Consider the following 16,157-nt stretch of genomic DNA (forward strand, 5'->3'; position numbering starts at 1 on the left):
GGGCGGAGGCGGGGTGTAAACTGCAGGGTCCGTGAGCTGCTGCGTCATGAGAGGCGGGACTTAGGGAGAGGCTAATGCCCAGCGACCGGGAAGCGTTCTAAAAAAGTTCGTGGTGCTGGAGCTGGCTATCTGAAGGCGGGGCCTACACTGGCCTGGGGCGGGGCTCAGAAGGCGGTCCTTGACCAGAACTGGGGGCGGAGTCTGGAGGTTGGAAGGCGGGCCCGAGGTGGAAATGGGGCGGGGGGGGGGGGGAACGGAGCTTAGGGGGCGGTCCTTTGGCTGATATGGGGGCGGGCTCAGACTAGCCAGAGGCGGGGCTGAAGAGCTCGCCTACTTGCGGAGGCGGACCTCGGATCCTTCAGCTGAGCTCCTGGCCAGCCTGTAGGCAGGGTTGTGGCTTAGTGTGGGGCGGAGTCGGGTAGGCTAGGGCGCGGTCTTGCATGCTGCACTAGGAGCGGATCTCACTCCCGGTTTTGATCCTGGAAGCGGGGCGGGGTTCGCGCCCACCCAGGCCAGCTCCAGGTCATCGTAATCTCCCGAATCTTGCACACTGGTCTTGGTCCACCGGCGTGTTCAGTCAGTGCGGGCGGCCTTACCAACACCCTCCCCATCAGCACAGCCCTCTGGGACTCGCCAGAAAGGGGTCTACTCCCTCAGTCTACTCTAGCCTTTGTGTCTGCAACCCGGCATCATCTAATTATTACTAAGCACCTCCAGTATGATTGGCAAGACCAGGGGCTGCAACAGTGGGATAAAGCCGATGTGATCTCTGCTCTCCAGGGTCTGGGGTCCTCAAGAGGGAACATAAAATAGTAGCAATATCTGCGTTGAAGATAAATGCACAGAATCGCAGGGACATACAGCAGGAGTTTCGTTTGATCTTGCAAGGAAAAGAATCCCAACGAAGAGTGGGAGTTAACTGCAGCGGGTGGCCAAGTTTTCAAAGTTAACATGTCTTGCTAGAGTTGAAAGGCAGTATGCTGGCAAGTCACCCCTCCTGCCCCCGGATTCTGCACTGTTGTTCAAGGCAGAACAGTTCACTTTACCAAATGTCTTAAAAAATTCCATTTGGAAGCTTCCTGAGCTATGTTAAATATGCTTGCAGAAGGTAGGTGAGAAACCCCTGAGGCCTGTTTAGGAGAACAACAGAGGGGAATTGATTGCAGTCAGGTCTGTGGCCCTCCAAGGAGCCAGCCCAGCACAGCTGATAAAGAAGGGCTTGGTCTTTTATTCCCCGAGCTGGGTTGACTTAAATATAGTGAGCTGTGGTTGTTTCTGTGGGATTTTGTCTTTTCATTTTTTTGTATTTATTATTTGTGTGTGTGTGTGTGTGTGTGTGTGTGTGTGTGTGTGTGTGTGTGTGACTCACCATACATCAGTGGAAGCCAGAGGACAGCTTGCAGGAGTTGGTTCTTTCCTTCCACTATGTGGGCTGAACTCAAGTCATTAGGCAAGTTCCTCTACCGTACACTGAGTTATCTAACTAGCCTTATTTGTTTGTTTTACAGTCTTGCTATGTAGACCTGGTTAGGTATTCTCTTTGTAGCCCATCTTGGCCTCGAACTTGAAGTGATACTTCTGCCTCAGACTCCAAAGTGCCCAGGACTATAGGCATATGCCACCATGCTGGACTATTATTGTGTTTTTTTACATTGCACACTCCTGGCTGCAGTCACCTTAGATTCTGAGGCCTCACAAGTAGGATGGATCTGGGTGATTGAGGAAGGCTGACTTTAGAGGTGGCCTCAGGGACACTGGTTTATCTGTGCCATTTTGATCAGCTCTCTGCCTGCAGTTGGTGATGCAAAAAATGGGAACCAGATATATACTTGTACATCACCCATATTAGCTATTAATCACTGTTGCTACAGAACAAAAGAGCAACAGTTGGCATTATAATAATACTGCATGATATATTCCTAAAATATTAGTTAACCCAGGCTGGTCTAGTCTCTCCTGATACTACAGACAGGAGTAGTCTGAGAGAAGACCCTCCATGGGCTACAGAGCCATCTTGGAGTGTGACAAAAACCTGGCGTCTTAATTAGATCTGAAGGTAGGAGGGACAAGTCACTGAAGGACCTTGTGTGTGGGTACACATGCATCTCCACTGTTGTTCCTGTTCATCTTGGTTTTTTGAGGCAGGGCCTCTCATTGGCCTGGAGCCCACTGCTAGTCTGGCTGGCCAGTGAGCCCCAGAGATGTACCTGTACCCCAAAACTTAACACTAGTGTTACAAGTGTGAATGAGTTTGGGGGATCAAATTCTAATCCTCATGCTTGTAAGGCAAGCCCTTTACCAACTGAACTATTATCCAACTCACTGAAGGACTTGTAAGGACCAGGGAACCTCACAGGGGTGATGTGTTTAGGTGTAAGGGAAGGCTAAGACCCCCTCTGTCATGCAGAGTGCTGATTCCAGATGTGGATGTCTGGAGCAAGGCCTGGGTACACATCTGAGTGCTCCTGCCCCTCTACTGTTAAGAGGCAGTAGGTGCACGAGCTATATTAAAGGCTCCCTATTATCTAATAATAGCCTAATGCATTTTAGCTGTACGAAGCCATTGCCTTTTAGAAATTATGCTTTGGGTTTGGAGTTCAATCAGCATGAGGAAGTTTTTCCTTTATCTCTCCTCCGGCTAATGGCTTCTGTAAGAAAAAGGACCAATTGATTTCTCTCTAGAATGTTGCTTCAGGGTGCAGCGACCTTTTATAGGTCATGTTTCAACTTACAGAAAAATTTTATAGTTCAAATATAAATTGTGCCAAATGCAGACTCTATAATGGGATTTAAGGTTAAATAAAGTTTCAGCCTTCCTTAGGCTGTTTCCAGCATCCAAGAAGCCCCGCAGCTTTGGAGACAGGTGCTGCATTAAAGTCTCGACAGGGTCGGGTGTAATACATATAGGAAGCTTGGTGTATGGTCTCAGTCCCGGAACACACAAAGAGAAACACCAGGATTATACGACGGTTTTGTTGTTTTTATTCTGTTCGTTTTTGAGATACAGTCTCATGCAGCCCAGGCTGGCTTCCAACTTACTAGGTAGCTGAGGATGGCCTTGAGCTCCTGATCTTTCTGTCTCCACCTCCCGAGTACCAGGATTACAAGCATAAGATTAAAAATCATACCCATTTTAAACAGTGCAGGACCCTGAACCCGAGGCTTCAGGCATGGTAGATAAGCACTCTACCAGCTGAGTTACAGTGTCAACTCCAATGCTATAATATTTGGGTTTGCCATGGGACCAGTATTAAGGGTTGAATTGTATCCTTTGCAAAGGTAGGCTGGAATTCCTAAGCCCTGGTTCCTAGGGGTGTGAATATTTTTTGGAAGTAGAGTGGCTGCAGAGATAATCAACTTAAGAGGAAAACATACTAGAGAATATCCTGGGCACCAGTGACTCTCCTTGTAGGAGAGGGGGAGGCCACATAAAATCAAAGGCACAGAAGACAGTGGCCACTTTGCTTTAGAGCTCAGAGTGATGCGGCTGCAAGCCGAGCACCACTGAGGACTGCTTGTAGCATCAAAGGCTAGAAGCAAAGATGGAGGGAGCCTAGCATTTTGTTTTGGACTTCCAACCTCCAGGTTTGTAAGACACGAGGCATCTCTTGCTTTAAGGCCACGGTGTGGTACTTGGCTACTGAAGCCCTAGAAATGAAATAACTGGCCATATTACTTTGGGGACTCCTTTGAAAAAAAAAAAGAGAGAACTAGGGAATTTGATAAAAAAAAATCAAGAATTTCAAAATGATGCTGGACATGGTAGTATACACCTGTCATTCCAGAACTCAGGAAGCCGAGGCAGAAGGATCTAAAGTTCAAGGCCAGCCTGGGCTGCATAGCAAGAGTCCAACTCAAAAACAATAGCAGTTAGCGATGGTGCTCACTCAGGAGAGTGGTGGCACACCTGCAGTCCCAGCACTGCGGGTGGAGGCAGGGGTCAGGAGTTCAAGGACACTTTTGACTGCATTGGGAGTTTGAAGCCAGCCTTGGCTGTGTGAGACCCTGTCTCAAAATAAGATAAAGTGAGCACTTCCTGTGAGACCAGGTAGCTGGACCTAGATCCTAGGGTCTTACGTGACTGGACCCCCAGTGGAGTGTAGGATATCATTGCAATGGCTTATAACAGCATGATGACTGACCACCCCAAACCCAAAGAGCACTCATTTCTTTTTCCAATGAGAGGCTACATGTGTTATACTAACAACAAACAGGACCCTGAGACCTTTTGTCACAACACTAAGCCTGATGGCTGTGTTTCAGGAAGCCCCAAAACACCGTGTATCTTTGATCCTGTTTTTTTTTTTTAATTTTATTTTTATGAGAGCATTTTTAATAGTCTGATTATTAGAAGTCTGTCCTGGTTGCTCCTGGGTCCCTGGGAAGTTTCCCATCTATGCTCCAGTGAATATTAATTATGGAAATCAAATGGACATTTAGCACAAGAAAATGCTCGCTGTAGCAAACTTTCAGAGGGCAAGTCATTGAAAGCCGATTCACTAAATGACCTCTTGGCTAAATGACGAATTTGCCTAATGACCATTCTGCATAAGGACTCATTTGCTAAAAGCCAATTTTCTGAAAAATCAGCTTGTGGGATGTTCTGCTTCTCAGAGATTGAGTCATATTCCTACACTCAAAGTCAGTGGGGTGGCCCACACCTGTAATACCAGCACTCTGGGCTAAGGAGGATTGGAAGTTCAAGGCTAGCTTAGGCTACAAACCCAAATCCCGGCTCAAAACAAAAAAAGCACCTTACGTGGTAAATAGCTGCATTTTACTGAGTGTATCTTTGCCAACATGGAACACTTTTCTCACCCTTGTTAAATTCTGGCATGGTGACAAGCCCAGAGGAAGTAGGTTGTCCAAGTAGTGACTGTATATGGCTCCTGTTCACAGCAAGGGCCCTTCACACCATGGGTGGGGGGAGGGATACATCTGTTACATGGTACTTCTGACATCTTCTAGATTTTCTTGTTGCTGAGAATTACCAGTTGGTACCAGAAAAATGCAAACCACTTTGTTTTCATCTCACAGTCAGCATCAAGTTTTAGCATTTTCCTTTGGGAGTTTGTTTATCATTTTATTTATAAAATTAAAACTATTGTGTTATTTATTTGTGTATGTGTGTACACAACACATGTATTGAATTGCTTTTCTCCTTCCATTATATGAGGAGCCTAAGATTTAACTCAAGTTGTCAGGCTTGGTGGCAAGCACCTTACTATTGAGCTGTCTTTCTAGGCTTATAATTTATTTTTATAATCTCTCTCTCTCTCTCTCTCTCTCTCTCTCTCTCTCTCTCTCTCTCTCTCTCTCTCTTTCTCTCTGTAGGTCAGAGAACAATCCCTATATATATGGGATTTATCGAAATGACTTACAGGCTTCAGTCCGGCTAATCCAACAATGGCTGGCTGTGAAACAAAAGCCCAGGATTACAATAGCTGCTCAGTCCACAAGGCTCGGTGTCTCAGCTGGTCTTCAGTGTGTGCTGGAATCCTAAGAAGTAGGCTCCAATGCCAGTGAAGGAATGGATGTGCTAGCAAGGTGAGGGCAAGCAGGCAACAAGCAAAACCTTCCTTCTTCTATGTTCTTATACAGACTTCCAGTAGAAGGTGTGGCCCGGGTTAAAGTTGTATCTTCCCACTCAAGATCCAAATCAAAGGCATGTGTCTTCCTACCTAAAGGGTCTGGACTAAAAGTGGATTCACTCACTTCAAACCAAGCAAAAAGTCTTTCACAGGTATGCCCTCCATTTCTGGATTGTAGTTCATTCCATGTGTAGCCAAGTTGATAACCAAGAATAGCCATCACAGAGTATGTTTGGTGTGGGTATGTACATGCAGGTTCCCAAATAAGCCATGGGCATCTGGAGTTACAGGCTGTTGTGAGCTGCTTGATGTGGGTACTGGGGATTAGCCGCAGATATGTAGCTATGGCAGTATATGCTCTAACTGATAAGCTATCTCTCCAGCCTCCTATTTTACTTCATTTTTTTGGAGACAGGGTTTCTCTGTGTAGCCTGGGCTGCTCTGGAATTCATTCTGTAGACCAGGCTGGCCTCAAACTCACAGAAATCTACCTGTCTCTGCCTCCTGAGTGCTGGAATTAAGGGTGTGTGCCACTACTGCCCAGTGCTTAAACTCCTATTTTAAAAATTACTTTTAATAATGTGTTTTTGCTTTTGTGTCTGAATGGGGCTATGAACACATGAGTGCAGTTGCCTGCAGAGGCCAGAAGAGGGCATAAGCTCCCTTGGAGCTAGAGTTAACAGGCAGTTGTGAGCCACCCAGTGTGGGTGCTTGGAGCCAAACTAGGGTCCTCTATAGTGATAAATCCATGGGAGTCTGCTTAAAGTTTTTCTTTATTGGGAAAGAAAAACTCACTAAAACAAAACAGGGGAATTGTCACAGGGTCCTGGAATGCTGAGGTACTGTAGCACGCTGTCCTGAGTCAGTCCACCATTCAAGCCCACAAGGGAGAGAAGAGACCAGCATACACATATCTCAGGTCTTAAGGGTAGCCCTGAGGTCACACCCCAGGGGCATACTTCAAGGTCATAGGTAGGTAGGACAGTTACCTGCTACATCTCTAGGGGCGGTGCTTCAAGGTCATAGAACAGCTATCCACTACAGTCCTCTGCAAGAGCAGTATATATTCTTAACTGCTGAGCTATGTTTCCTGTGGGAGCCCACAGAGGCTGCCTATTAAGGCCTTACTCAGGGTCAGAGAATCTGAGCTTGCTTTACCCAGCAGGGCTGTGTAACGAGATGATTTGGCCACGGGTGTGTTTACCAGGTTTTTGGAAGGGTCTATACTTGGCTGAATGGTGTGCTTTGATCTTGCAAAGGGGAGGTCTTTTGCCTCTCCCCTTGGCATATTATAAAAAGCCCTTTTGAATAAAGCTCTGGGCTGTTGGGTATTGACCCAGACCCTCCTAAAGCTATCCTGTGTCTATCTTTCTTCTTGTCATCTAAGTCTATCTTTCTAGCTGATATTTCCTCATTCCTCTCTCCTCCACTTAAGAACCTTTCGGAGCTGGACTCTCACAGACTGCCACAGTTTCCAGACCCTTTCTTCAAATTATTTAAAAAACAATTTCATTAACGTGTGTGTGTGTGTGTGTGTGTGTGTGTGTGTGTGTGTGTGTGTGTATTACTGTTAAAATTTGCAGGACTAAGTTCCCTCCTTCTACCATGTGGGCATGTGTGGAGGCCAGAAGTGGAGCTCAGGTGTCTTCCTCAATCACTTCTCCACTTAATTTTAGAGACAGTGTTTCTCATTGGACCTAGAGTTTGCTATTCGACTTGGCTTGCCAGCTGGTCAGTGAGGCCTCAGGATCTGCTCATACCTCACCCGCTGAGGAATGGAATTACAGGAGTGAACCACCATGCCTGACTTCTTACATGAATGTTAGGGATTCTAACTCAGATCCTCGTGTTTGCACAGCTAGTGCTTTACCCAACGAGCCACCTCCCAAGTCTTTCCTATTACTTTGATTGCTTTGTTACCTTTAAATTATGGCTGATGGTTTTATTTGGGCTCCCTAGCTTCTTTTTACCTCCAATGTCATAATCTTGAAGAACACCTTTGTGCTTGATAGGACACCCTGGTTAGGACACTGTGCTGGTCACCGTCACGTGAGGCTACAGTTACAACAACTCCCAGATAGTCTCCGTGGTCCAGGGAAGCCAGAATGATGTGCCCAGAGTCAGTTACTAATCCCTGGGGACTGAGAATAATCTAATCTTGTTCACTCAGCTGCAGGCCCAACTTGCTAACAAGCTAGATGGATGTCACTGTCAGGCAGTGACAGGAAGTCATAACCTTGAGCATAGGCCGTGCCTGTCCTTGGTCACCCTGATGTCCCTTTCAGATGCCCACAGGTGTCCTGAGGGGACTTCAGAAGAGGAAATACCCAACCAAGGAGGCCATGCTTTCCACGGTGAAGTCAGTGCTCTGGGGCAATGTTGCCTCAGCATCTGTCAACCTCACTCTGCAGAAGGGATGTCAGCTACTTGTTTGCTCATCACTGTCCATCAAGATGTGGAAAGGACTGGCTGGTACTTGATTAATTCAACCCCCAAAGCAAGGGCACTCCACCAGCCTGCACTTGGAAGGGTGCCAAGAGCCCCAGGGATGGTGGTGAAGGAGTGGGTAATGCTGAGGAGAATGAATGCTTTGTCCCTCTAACTGAAACGGGCTGCTTGTAAGAGGAGCTCAAATCCACAGCCTGCTAGCAACTGGAAAGAACCAGGAGTCAGAGAGTTGTGACAGACCCTTAACAAGACAGGAACAAGGACCAAGGGTGGACTTTGTGGAGCTGCAGTTAGAGGCAGTGAGTTTCCTGACATGGGCGTTGGGAAGGAAACCCATGATCTCTGCAAGAGTAGCAAGTGCTCTTAATTGCTGAGCCAGCTCTCCAGCCCCACTTCTTTTTTTAAATAAAATTTTAAGGTCAGCATATGAAGTATTGGGTTTAATCATGGCCTTTTCTCACACAGGTGTCAGTACACTTTGTGGTCATTCATCCCCCTCTCCCAGTGCATCTGCTTTTTTTTCCTCATTCATTCCACAAACATTTGAGTACACATGATAGATATAGCCATACATAGCTTGGTGTGCAAATAAAATGGGGTACAAACATAGTCATTTTCTTCTTAGAGTTTATGTTCCATTGTGAGAGAGTGTTTAAGAGGCTACTTGAGATAGAGGGAGAGATAGATAGATAGATAGATAGATAGATAGATAGATAGATAGATAGATAGGCAGGTAGGTAGATAGATAGATAGATAGGCAGGCAGGCAGATAGATAGATAGATAGATAGATAGATAGATAGATAGATAGGTAGATAGACAGACAGACAAACAGAGACACAGAGAGAGAACATGAAGTTGTGAGGGTAAGGTGGTAGAGAGTATCTAGGAGGAGTTGGAGGAGGGAAAGCATGATCAAAATAGATTGTATAAAATTTTTTTTAATTAAAAATTTAAAAAGGGCTATTTCAAAATATGGGGTTTAGGGGCTGGAGAGAGGTCTCAGTGATCAAAAGCCCTCACTGTTTTTGCAGAGGACCTGAGTTTGGCTCTCAGTACCCACATTAGTCAGCTCACACCTGTCTATATAAGCCAAGCTTCAGGGATCTGACACCATCTTCGGGCCTCCATGGGCACCTACACACACACACACACACACACACACACACACACACACACACACACACACACACACGCATAAAGATAAATCTTCAAAGCATGGGGGTGACACTTTGGAAAGCCTGAATGCTTGTCCACTCCCACAGGCCTGCAGCTTTGGTTTCTTGTCTGTAAATGCATTTCTTAGCATTCCTGGACAAATTGGGTCCATCTGTAGAATCCACCTCAAGGCACTAAACTTGCGTGGCCAGCACTTACTCAGCAGATACCACCAGCCTCATTAACCTCTGTTCTTTCTCAGGAGATTGTGCAGGGAGGGGCCTGTGGTAGTGCTCGAGCTTATGTAGTATCCTTTGGTGATTTCTTGAGTCCATTAGATTAAGCAGAGTTACATGTTTTGCTGAGCAAACAGAGGACTTTCCAAGCCCTAGTTTCTGGCATGGCTGACAGGTGTGTGTACGTGTGGCAGCCAGGATGGGCAGGTATCTCTGTGGTGTGCTGAGGAAGAGTCCTTTGAATAAACACTCAGGAGGGGTACATCTGGATCACGTGTTAGTTCTATTTTTAGTTTCTCCAGGAGCATTCATACTGATTTCCACAATGGCTGCACTAGTTTTCCTTGCCACCAGCTCTACATAAAGGCTACATCCATACCGGCATTTTTCTGTTTCTGTGAAACAGCCGTGATGACTGGGGCGAGCCAGAACTTCAGAGCTGTTTTGGTTTCTGTTTCCCTCATATCTCAGCCTCTGCTTTGTGTGGTGCTGTCTGCGAGTTAAGTCGTGGTGAAGTGTGCCATGGGTTGGGGTTGGTAGGCTCCTGTCCCATCTTGTCCACTCCTCTGCTCCTCACTGGGAGGGGCATTCATGGTGCCTTGTTGCATACTTATGACACAGGATAGAAGGGGAGGACCCAGCCTCAGGAGTGACTGGATTATTGTTGAGCCAGAATGCACTCCGCAGGTGGGCAACTGGGACGGGGCCAGCCTTCATAGACAGTCGCCTGAGCTCAGTGTGGCGGAGTACACTCCACCCCGACAGAACTCCTTAGATGGCTTCTGCCCCATGCCATCACCCTGGCCTTGGGTCCCAGTGCAGTGTCTTTCCTGAGCTGCTCTGGTAGGAGGCTGTCAGGGTGTCTGTGCACAAGGATTTCAAGCCCATGCCTTCAACGTATAATTTGGACTTAATTTTTTGGAAATTTATTTTTTATTTTATGTATGGGTGTTTTGCCTGCATGAATGTCTATGTAGCATGTGTGTGAAGAGCTGGTAGAGGCCAGAAGAGGGCATCCCTTGGAACTGGAGTTACAGAGAGTCGTGATCCACCCTGTGAGTGCTGGGACTTGAATCCAAGTCCTCTGGAAGAGCAGTCAGTGCTCTTGACCACTGAGCCATCTTTCTAGCTCCCAAATTTATTTTTACTATTTATTTATTTAGACAAGGTCTCCCTTTGTAGCTCTGGTTCATATGTAGTCCAGGCTAGCCGTGAGCTCACAGAGATCCACCACCCTCTGCCTCCTAAGGGCTGGGATTAAAAGTATATGTTACTCATGCCAACCCAGCAATTTTTACTTTTAGATTTACATTTAACTGGTGTGTGTGTGTGTGTGTGTGTGTGTGTGTGTGTGTGTGTGTGTGTGTGTATGCATGTGCACTTGCATGTGGCATGTGACACGGTACACAATTTGGAGGAGTTGGTTCTCTCTTTCCACTGTGTGGGTCCTGGGGATTTGAATTCAGGTAGGTCATCAGAGTCAGTGAGAAACACCTTTCCCTGCTGAGCCATCAGCTTGCTGGTCCTAATGGTGAGATTTTGCATTTGTGCACACAGGTTAGCCTCACAAGAATAGAATTTCTGTTTTAGGAAAATGAATACTAAATGACTATGGAATGGTGCCAACTCCCGAGGCTTCCCTCAGGCCCAGGTCTCTCATTTGTTTTTGAGAATGTGGGGAGTTCTCAGGTTCCACAGGGAAGAAGAACTGAAGACAAACACACACTAACAATTTTAATTAATTAATTTGAGGCTGGGTCTCACCACGTAGCCTTGGTTGGCACCATCACACTGGGCCCCAACAGGAGCTGAGTGCACAGCAGCCTGTGGACGTGCAGAGGCTGACATGGGAGGAGCTTTTCGAAAGGAATGCAGAACTGGCACTGGGGAGGTGGAGGCGGGAGGATCAAGAGTTCAAGTTCAGCCTGGGCTACCAGGCTAGCCCATCTCAAAAACAAAACAGCATTCCCTCCACAAAACCAAACCGGAGCATCAAGAAGCCAGCTCTTCGTAGTGAGAACTTCAAGTAAATGTGAAGACAGAATAAATGCAGTGACTCCCCTTACCCAGCTTCAGCAATGAGCAGCTTGTCCAGCTTCCCTCATGTCCACCCCCCTCCTTGTGTCTGCTTGCTCCCTCACCGTGATATCATTTAACATGTGAATATCCCAGAACACTCTCCTCTCCGACCCTCTTCTCTTTTCTTCTCCCCTTTCTTTCCTGCCCTTCTTTCTCTCTTCTCCAAAAATAACACTTCACCCCCATTTCTAGCTCATGTTCTGTTTTCTTTGATTGCCTTTTCTCATTTGTTTTAGTTCTTTGAGAGATTCATACAATGTATTCTTGGATTCACTCCCCACCAACTCCTCAAAGGTTCCCTTTTCCACACACCCAGTGTTGTATCTTATTTAAATATCCATCAGGTCTAACTTGTGCTGCTCATATGCTCTTGAATGCATGACCTCCACTGAAGTATGATCAAGCACCAGGGGCCACGCCCTTAAAGGAAACTGACTCTCTCTCTCTTGCTGCAGCAGCTATCAATTGCCAGTAGCTCCCTATTGAGGAACGGCCACCTCCTCCCCTCATGCTGAGATTTAGTCTGGCTTGAGCTTGTGTAGACTTTGTGTATGCAGTCTTAACTGCTGTCAGTGAAAACACTGTTTTCCTTGTAGTCATCCACTGCCTCATGTAGGTGGAGTTTTCCTGTCCCAGGAGCCACTTTTAAAAAACCGATACAGAGGCTTAATATTACTTATAAATGCTTGGCCAATAGCTCAGGCTTGTTACTAGCTAACTTACGTTTAAATGAACCCTTATTTCTTATCTATACTTTGCCATGTGGCTCATGGCTTGTTACCTATTTTCCATATGTTCTGCTTGCTCAGCAGCTGGTTGGCATCTCTCCTGACTCTGCCCTTCTTCATACCAGCATTCTGTCTGTTTCAAGCTGTCTCACCCAATTTCTTCCTGCCCAGCCATCACCCAATCAGCTTTTTATTAACAATGAGAGCAATACATATTTACAGTGTACAAAAGGCTTATTACAAAGCATCCTCAGGCTCTTACAATCTTTCTAGTCTCTCTTTTGCAATGATCCCTGACCCTTGGGAGGAAGGTGTGTGATGTACACTTAGGGCCAAGCATTCCACAGTCTTTTATTGCCTGCACCATGACCAGTTGTGCATCTCTGTGTTAATCACTGATCCACTGCAAAAAGAAGCTTCTGAGATGAGGGTTGAGAGATACTAATCTTTGGGTATAGTGATAAATCATTAGCTCATTTAGCATGTGCTCATTTAGCAGAGTAAGAGTGGTAGGTTCGCCCCTAGGGACTATGTATGACCTGTCTAGCTACAGAGTTTTGGCCCTGCTATGGGTGCCAATAATGGGTTTCAAAGTGTGGAGTGGGCTTTGAATACAATCAGAAAGTGGTTGGTTACTCCCATGACATTTGTACCACTGTTGTACCAATGGGCATGCCTTGGTAGGTGGGTTGCTGTTGTATGTATCCTCAGAGCTGACCAATAGGTGCTATTATGATTACTTTTCTCCTCTGGCAGTGTGCACAGTACCTCCCAGCACTATGAAAGCTAACTAGTGGGGATGAAGCTTCCAGGTGAGTACCAGATTGATTTCTCTGTTCTGTGACTCAAATATGTGGAGTCTTCAGCAGTAGAGTCTTACCTTCTGGAGGGCAACTAGATTATTATTATTATACATATTATATTATAATATAATATAATGTTTGGGAGGGTCTATGGGACATTACTTGCCAAGAACTTCAAAAGAGGTAACACATTCCTAGTACTGGGTATTTTATCTGTTAGCCTGTAGTACCTTGTAGGGGCTTTGTTGGCCCATTATAGGGTGAGGTGTGTGTGTGTGTGTGTGTGTGTGTGTGTGTGTGTGTGTGTGTGTGTGTGTATGTGATGTTTTAGGAAGTTTCCACAGTAGCAGGTTTCCATATGACTTTTTCAAAATGTCTTAGTGTTAGTTATCCCCCCCCATCTTCCCTCTCCTGCCTCTCTTCCTGTCTCTCCACTCCACCCCATTTAACCCTTCCTGCATCATTATTTCCCTGTAACCCCTTATACCACTGCATTCTATCTCTGCCATGCCCTTGCTAATTTCCTGACCTCTTCTATCTCTTCAACTCCCACTCTGTAAGCTCTCTTTATGATGTTTGTCATTCCAGGCCCCACACATCTGCCAGTGTCAGGAACAACAATCTCATCAGGAACTGGAGGAACATTCTGGAGAAACCACAGTCTACCTGAAGCTTTAGTTCCATCCTCACACCTGCATCCAATCAAGAAGTGCAGTGAGCATCCTTGTTTGTGATTATTTGCACAGAGGTGGTTGGCGAGTGGGCAGGTTAGACTTCTGGATGTGTGATTGTCTTCTTGTGCACTTTGTGTCCAGGGGGATTTTCATGGAGCTTTCTCTAGCGGGGGAAGATCCCTCCTGCTCATCCTCAGGCCAATGGCCGCTTACATTTTCAGGAGAAACAAGGCTGTACCAGGCACTTGTGGGCACGTCCTCTCATCCTTGATCTTTTAGCAGCATGATTCTCTGAGGCTGCAGAATACATTATTCAGGCATCTTTTTCTGTCAATTACCATGGAATCAGCTGGAACAACAAACAAACCAATAAAAAGGAATGGATAATCAGTCTTTAAAAATTCTTTCTAGTCAGTCTGGGCTGGCTGAAGGCATCCACAGACCCACCTGGTGCCACTCAACCAAGGCAGGTGAAAATATGAAGGATAACTGTGAGACCTGCCTGGGTCCTCACAGTCTAGACTGGCTGAAGGCACCACAGGCCTGCTGGTGGCGTTGGGTGGGTAGGTGCCATTATGATGAGCAAATATATGATGGAGAAATGGGGGAGAAAGAGAAGCAGACCAGTTCATGTGTTGTGAAAAGAGGCAGAACTGAAGAAGCTAAGGTGGTGAGGGATGGGCTGATGTGGGTGGACTGCTTGCTTCCTGGAACCAGGGTGATGTCCAGGTTCAAGATGCTGCCAGGGGCCATGTCTGGGTCCATGGATCTACTGCAGCTGGAGTCTGTGTTTACATCCTTGACCCATGTTGACAGCAAAGGCCACGAGGATGCCCGGAGTCTGGTCAGCTACCTGAGTCCATGTTGGTGTCTGAGAGCCATGCTGCCTCTGGGGCCATGCTGATCTGTGGCCTGTGATGCCACCCAGGGTCATGGTGATGTCCAGGCTGGGCTATGGCTTAGGACCATGACTGGGTCTGTGGTCCTGCTGCAGTAGGGTCTGTGTTAACGTCTGTGGCTCCTGTTACCACGAAGGCTATGCAAATACCCAGAGTCTGGACCACCACCTGAGTCCATGTTGTTGTCTGGGGGTCATACTGCAGCTGGAGCCATATAGATCCAAGTGGCCTGCACTGCCACAAAGTGCTATAGTGATGTCCCAGCCCAGGCTGCAGATGAGGGCCATGTCTGGGTCCATGGCCGTACAGCAGCCAGGGTCTGAGTTGATGTCTGTGGCTCCTGTTGCCACTGAGGGCCATGTGGATGCCCAGGGTCTAGTCAGCCACCTGAGACCTTGGTGTCTGAGAGCCATGCTGCTGTCGGGGCCGTCCTGATCTGGGTGGCCTGCACTGCCACCTCAGCCATGGTAATGTCCAGGCCTAAGCTGCTGCCAAGGGCCGTGTCTGGTTCTGTGGTCCTGCTGCAGCTAGGATCTGTGTTGATGTCCATGGCCCGTGTTATCACAGAGGGCCATAGGAACCCTATATGTTGAAATCTGAGGCCTACACTGCGCCAGCCCCACCCTTCACTGGCCCTGGGATAGCTGGCCCTGCCCCTTGCTGGACACTGCAGCAGGAGAGATGGTCCCACCTCTCACGGGAGAGCTGGCCCCCACACTTGGGAGAGGTGGCCCCACCCCTCACCACTGGAGCAGGGATAACTGGCCCCATAGCACGGGCATAGGAGACCTGGAGCTGTCCCTTGACTAAGGGGGGCAGAGGCCCAGACTGACCAGCTCAGCTACCACCCAGGCTCACATCCTGGGCCTTGGGTTGGCCCACCCTAACATCTAACCTATTCTATGACCTGCCAGAGCTCATGAAGTGACTGGTCCTGCAGAACTTGGGACAACAGCAGGATATCCAAGAGGAGTTTCGGGGAGGATTCTGTGATGATGGTGTGCCAGAGTCCAGAGGCCTTGAACCAGACCAGAGACTCAGGCAATCAGGGTGGGGCTGATGGGACAAAAGGGTAGACTGGGTGACACACTTCAGCTCCCAGTGTCACCAGGACGGATGAAGAGGTGTGGGAAAGATGGAGGAGCGAGGTGGTGTTTTGTTTGTTTTTAATTAATTTTTCTTTCTTTGGGAGGAACCCTACAGGGATGAGGGGCAGATATGGAGAGACTGGGTGGTGAGTGGGATTGGGGTGCATAATATGAAATTCCCAAAGAATCAGTAAAGAATTATATTATAATAAATTATTTCTAGTTTCCAAATTTGGTGGGTGGATGCAAGAAGTGCACAGCTGGCTGGCGGTGCTGATGGACGTGACCAGCTGCTCGGCTGCTTCCTCCTCCAGGCTGTGGAAAGAACAGACCCTGGGAGCCCGGGGAAGGCCTTCGAAGAAGAGTGTCACGTGGGAGGCCACAGGGAGGGAGTATTGATGTCTGAAGTGTATTCTACTGCCTTAATAAGTTTGTGTGTGTGTGTGTGTGTGTGT

General features: G+C 47.3%; 1 long non-coding RNA gene across 2 annotated transcripts; it reads left to right on the forward strand.

Moving 5' to 3' along the window:
- Positions 1-88: 88 nt before the first annotated feature.
- LOC128123222 (uncharacterized) lies at positions 89-14,105 on the forward strand. 2 transcript variants are annotated; one of them, XR_008222606.1, is made up of 5 exons: positions 89-207; positions 5,335-5,743; positions 12,995-13,050; positions 13,630-13,755; positions 13,857-14,105. It is a non-coding gene; the product is annotated as an uncharacterized LOC128123222 (long non-coding RNA). The 2 variants fall into 2 exon arrangements; XR_008222605.1 differs by having other exon boundaries at positions 13,630-14,105.
- The last annotated feature ends 2,052 nt before the right edge of the window (positions 14,106-16,157 follow it).

This window comes from Peromyscus californicus, unplaced genomic scaffold, assembly GCF_007827085.1.
Source record: "Peromyscus californicus insignis strain IS unplaced genomic scaffold, ASM782708v3 Scaffold_3__1_contigs__length_106647218, whole genome shotgun sequence".
NCBI lineage: Eukaryota > Metazoa > Chordata > Mammalia > Rodentia > Cricetidae > Peromyscus > Peromyscus californicus.